This window comes from Peromyscus leucopus, chromosome 18 (genome assembly GCF_004664715.2).
Source record: "Peromyscus leucopus breed LL Stock chromosome 18, UCI_PerLeu_2.1, whole genome shotgun sequence".
Lineage (NCBI taxonomy): Eukaryota > Metazoa > Chordata > Mammalia > Rodentia > Cricetidae > Peromyscus > Peromyscus leucopus.
Genome location: NC_051078.1, coordinates 44,957,469 through 44,963,468, shown reverse-complemented (window position 1 = coordinate 44,963,468; position 6,000 = coordinate 44,957,469). Strand labels below are relative to the sequence as shown.

At 39.4% G+C, this 6,000-nt stretch overlaps 1 pseudogene; it reads right to left on the bottom strand.

Moving 5' to 3' along the window:
* Window positions 1-867: 867 nt before the first annotated feature.
* Window positions 868-3,630, bottom strand: LOC114703019 (annotated as a pseudogene).
* Window positions 3,631-6,000: the final 2,370 nt, after the last annotated feature.

The window sequence follows — 6,000 nt, the reverse complement described above, 5'->3', positions numbered from 1 at the left end:
TATTGGATCTTGTCAAAAGCTTTTTCAGAATCTAGTGAGATGATCATGTGGGTTTTTTTTTCTTCCAGTTTGTTTATATGGTGGATTACATTTATTGGTTTCCATATGTTGAGCCATCCCTGCATCTCTGGGATGAAACCCAATTGATCATGTGGACGATCTTCTTGATGTGATCTTCGATTCAATTTGGGGGTATTTTATTGAGTATTTTTGCATCTATGTTCATGAGGGAAATTCTCTTTCTTTGTTGGGTCTTTATGTAGTTTTGTATCAAGGTGACAGTGGCCTCATCAAATGAATTTGTCAATGTTCCTTCTGTTTCCATTTTATGAAATTTTAGGAGGATTAGTGTTAGCTCTTCTTTGAAAATCTTGTGGAATTCTGCTCTAAAACCATCTGCCTTTGGGCTTTTTATTGTTGTTGGGAGACTTTTAATGACTGCTTATATTTTACTAGGTGCTATAGTTCATTTGAATTGTTTTTCTGGTCTTGATTTAACTTTGGTAAGTGGCACCTATAGAGAAAATTATCCATTTCTTCAGCTTTTTCCAATTTTGTGCACTTCAGATTTTTAAAGTAAGACTTAATGAATGTTTAGATTTCTTCAGTGTCCATTGTTATGTCCTTATTTTCATTTTTGATTTTGTTAATTTGGATTTTCTCTCTGTGTGTCTTTTAGTTAGTTTGACTAAGGGTTTGTCTATCTTGTTGATTTTCTCAAAGAACCAACTCTTTGTTTAATTGATTTTTCATATTTTTCTTTTTTTTTAACCAGGGAAAATACTTTATTTACTATTTCTGAAGTTTTCAGCATTTCTGTAACATGCACAGGTTAAATAAGTGTAAATAATAGAACAAGAAGCACAATTCTTTGAAAAGCCTTTATCAATTACTAGTACTTCATAGCCTATTGACAATCCCATAGAGTTTAAAATTTTAAGTTACACTTATTTACTTAACTTACTGTGTAAGTACATGTGTGTGCAGGGGGAATACATGCATGTCACGGTACATGTGGGAGTCAGTTCTCTCTTCCACCATGTGATTCCCAGGGATTGAACTCAGGTTGTCAGGCTTGGCAGCAGGTGCCTTAACCTGCTGGATCATATCACTGGTCTTCCTGAAGAATTTTAAATCTTAAAAAGAAGAGCGTATTGCAGACCTTCAGAATTTAGTTATTTGTATCTATAAATTTCTCTGAACAAAGGTTAACTACATGTCAGGAACCCACAAAGCCTGGAAGGATGCTTTTTTCTCCAGGTTTTCATTAGGTCAGTTTGGTTATATCCACCCTCAAAGATGTTCCAGTTTTCCCTTTAGAGACCTGTGTTGACAAGTCACTAATGACGTCATCTCACACAGTGAGGGTTGGCTTTGTGGAGACTGGACTCCTGTTCCAATCCTCCTCCTCCTCTGTGAGATCCCTGTTTAGCATCAGCAGTCCACCTCATTACAGGGCACACACGCCTCAGAGCTGTTTCCTAAGTCAGGAGCATGTCCCGTGACCAGAGGCTGCCCCAACAGCATATCTGGGACATGCTTTCTGTGCATAGGCATCTGACCAGTCCCGAGTCCTGAAGTGGGCCCAGCATATCTGCTCCATGGCCGCGTTGAAGGCCGGGCAGCAAGGCACGCTTGTGACACCAAGTCTTGGCAAGTGTGAGGTAGGGTCAGCACAGTGATGTTCAAAGCTTGACACCAGAGGAGCAGACAGTATCCAGGTCCTCCATGCCTGTGCACATGAGTGGCTCTGGAGCACATAAACACCAGAAAAGCGGGCGGTGACACAGCACAGTGGCATGGTGCAGTCCCATGGTGCGGACGAGGAGCACGGAGGCTTTGGGTGTAGACTCTTTCAGATGACGTGTGTGTTTGCTTCCAAATGCATATGGCTATCCAAGGGCTGGACACTGGGCACTGAAGACATTATAGACAGGTGAAGGGAACCAGTGCATTTGATTTGTAAATCTAATTTATCACTCAAAAAGAAGTATTTCTCATGGAAAAATGTCCTTTTAAATATAATAAAATATATTAAAAAAATAAGAAACTTCTCAGGAGGCAGCATCCAGACCTAATAATAACCTTATTAGAAGTAAAACAGGCCCACCAGCTTGTAAACAGTTTGGAATGAACCTGTTGGATTACATCCTGTGCCATCCCTGTGCAAATTGCAACAATGTCTTCTAGAGAAAATAAAAAGATCTAGTAAATCTAGAGATCTGAGAATTCAAAACTATCAATCTTGAATACCAAGATTAAAAGCAGTATGCTCTCTGACAAGGCCATCTTCATCAGGGCACGTTTTTAACAGCTTGGACTTGTGTAAGAGATCCATCACTCTGCAGACACAGATGATATTTTGAAGCATAATTACAATGTGACTCCACAGCTTTGGAAACCGCTGGTGCTCACCTTGACATCATGAACTCAACAGCATGTTCTCAGCCCTGCCAACAGATTCTATGTTGCTTTCTGTAAAGACAAGTCATGCAGGCGTCTCCTAAAGCAATAACTCTGATGACACATCCCTAGCATCCTGAGGAGCTTCTTCATTTCTACACATCAGCCACTGCAGCCTTTAAGCGGAGTAAGGATTTGTTTCATGAATGGATGAGGAAGACTTCTGAAGTCAGCAACAAACGCACACAGCAATCAACTCAGCTGTCCTTTCAGGGTCCATCTTGTCTTACCCTCCATCTATCTGATTTTTCACTTAGAAAGGGCCACGTTTCCCACCCATGACCACTGGTCTTGCATATTCTACAAAGTCATCCATAAGGACAGGCCAGGCTCCTTCTTCATCATAGTTAGACAAACCATCTGCAATCATGTTTCCAAAATCTAGGAGAAGGTTCCAAGTATCCCTTGGAATTGATCTTTTGTGATGCTCCAACAGAAATGTGTTCCAAAGATCTAAAAATTTAAACCTTCCAGACAATACTAACTTCCAATACGCAACAGCCATTTCTAAATCTATGGGACCCGCAGTGTAAGGCTAAGACGATTAGTCTTGTCCTGCTTATAAGTCTACATCCTTATCCCTGAGGAAGAACATTAAGTGAGATCTATATTCAACTCATCTTAATGATGTAAAGCACTCACACTGGGAAATGGAGAAGAACCCAAACCCTTCTGCCGTGGTAAAAGTCTTTAAACTTGGCTGGGTCCTTAAGCTCTTGCTCCAGCTTGGGAAGAAGAGCTTTCAGTTTCTCTGTGCTATCACACCCCAGCTCTATCATGCCATCCACAAATTCCTTTTTGCTAAATTCACACTGAGTGGCTGCCCTGAACTTCCATGCTACGACCAAAACACTAATACTGGCAGGGTCCAGGTTCAGATCATCACAGAACTGCTGAATCCCATCAACTCCGATTTTGTTTTCATCCTGTGGGTCTTTGTACCTTCCATACAGCTGCTCCAGCTTCTTCTGGTCCACAGTGCTCTTCATAGACTCTCAGTGGAACGCCTCTGGGTTTTGGAAGAAGCTGTCTGTAGCCTCGTCTAGTTTCCACTCATTCTGTGTCAGGCAGTAGATAGCAGTTTTCTCGCTAGCCTGGGTGCATGCCATGAACTGGCGGACTTTGTCCTTCTGAGTTGATTTAAGTTTATGCATGCTCCCCAACGCTGCCCGATTCTTCGTATTTTTCTTTGTTTCTATTTTATTGATTATTTCAATCAAACCTCAGTTTGATTATTTTGTGCCATCTACTCCTCTTTGGTGAGCTTGTTTCTTTTTGTTCTAGAGTTTTCAGGTATGCTGTTAGGTTACTAGTATGAGATCTTTCCAATTTCTTTATGCAGACACTCAGTGCTATGAACTTTCCTCTTAGCACTGCTTTTATTGAGCCTCATGAGTTTGGGTGTGTTGTACATTCATTTTCACTGAATTCTAGGAAGCCTTTAATTTCTTTATTTCTCCTTGACTCAGCAGCCATTCAATAGAGAGTTGTTCAGTTTCTAAGAGTTTACAGGCTTTCTGTTGTTTCTGCTGTTACTGAAATCTAGTTTTAATCTATGGTGATCTCATAGGATGCAAGGGATTATTTCAATTTTAATACATCTTTTGAGACTTGCCTTATGACTGAATATATGTTCAATTTAGAGAAATGTTCAGTGAGGTTCTGAGAAGAAGGTATATTCTTTTGTGAAATGTTCTGTAGACATTTGTTAGCTCCATTTAGTTCATAACATCTGTTAGCTCCATTATTTCTCTGTTTAGTTTTTGTCTGGATGACCTGTCCATCGGTGAGAGTGGGGTATTGAAGTCTCCCATTATCAACGTGTGAAGGTTGATGTGTGATTTAAGCTTTAGTATCGATTCCTTTACAAACATGGGTGCCCTTGTGTTTGGTGCCTGGATGTTAAGAACTAAAAGATCGCCAGGCAGTGGTGGTGCACATCTTTAATCACCTGGGAAGGAGAAGCAGGTGGATCTCTGAGTTCAAAGTCAGCCTGGTCTACAGAGTAAGTTAAATGACAGCCAGGGTGGTCACACAGAGAGACCCTGTCTCAAAAAATCAAAACAAAGAATTGAAAGATCATCTTGGTGGATCTTTCCTTTGATGAGTATGAAGTGTCCTTCCCTGTCTCTTTTGATTAATTTTGGTTTGAAGTCTACTTTGTTAGATGTTATAACAACTACATCAGCTTGTTTCTTAGGTCCATTTGCCTGAAAAATCTTTTTCCCAATCCTTTAATCAGAGGTAATGTCTGTCTTTGAAGTTGAGGTGTGTTTTTTGGATGTAGCAGAAGGATGGATCCTGTTTTTTAATCCATTCTGTTAACCTGTATCTTTTTATTGGGGAATTGAGTCCATTGATATTGAGGGATATTAATGACTAATGATTGTTAATCTGGGGGGGCATTGTTTGTTTTGTTTTGTTTTTTGTTTGATAGTGGTGGTGGTGGTTTTGTGTGTGTGTGTGTGTGTGTGTGTGTGTGTGTGTGTGTGTGTGTTTCTTCTTTTGGTTAGTTTGGTTTAATTGATGTGAGATTATTTATTTCCTGTGTTTTCATGGATGTAGTTAACCTCCTTGGGTTGGAGTTTTTCTTCATACACCTTCTGTAGGGCTGGATTTGTGGATAGATATTGTTTAAATTTGACTTACTGATAAAATATCTTGTTTTCTTTATCTATGATGATTGAAAGTTTTACTAGGTATAGTAAAATCTGGGCTGGCATCCATTGTCTCTTAGAGTCTGCAAGACAACTGTCCAGGACCAGGGCTTTTAGAGTCTCCATTGAGAAGTCAGGTGTTATTCTGATAGTTCTGCTTTTATATGTTACTTAGCCTTTTCCCCTTGCAGCTCTTAATATTCCTTCTTGGTTCTGTGTATTTATTGTTTTGATTAGTATGTGGTATGGGGATTTTCTTTTCTGACCCAATCTATTGGTGTTTTGTAAGATTCTTGTACCTTTGTTGGCATGTCCTTCTTTAGGTTAGGAAATTTTTCTTCTATAAATTTGTTAAAAAAAATATTTTCTGGGCCTCTGAGCTGGTAGTCTTCTCCTTCCTCTATTCATATTATTCTTAGGTTTGGTCTTTTCAAGGTGTCCCAGATTTCCTGGATGTTTTGTGTTAGGGATTTTTTTTTTAGATTTGACATTTTCTTTGATCGATGTATCTATTTCTTTTATTGTATCTTCAATGCCCGACATTCTTTCTTCCATCTCTTGTATTCCATTGGTGATGTTTGTTCTGTAGTCTATGGTTCCTTTTCACTTACCTAGATTCTCCATTTCAGGATTCCCTGAGTTTGTGTTTTCTTTATTGCATCTATTTCCATTTTCAGGTCTTGGATAGGTTTATTCATTTCCTTCAACTGTTTTGTTTTTTCTTGGCTTTCTTTAGGGGTTTATTCATTTTGTCTTTAGAGATCATCTTCATAGACTTGGTTTTAAGGTTGTTTTCTTGTGCTTCAGCGCTGTTGGAATATTCAGGGCATGCTGTAGCTGGACTCTGGTGGTGACATATTGCCCTGGTTGTTGTTGGTTG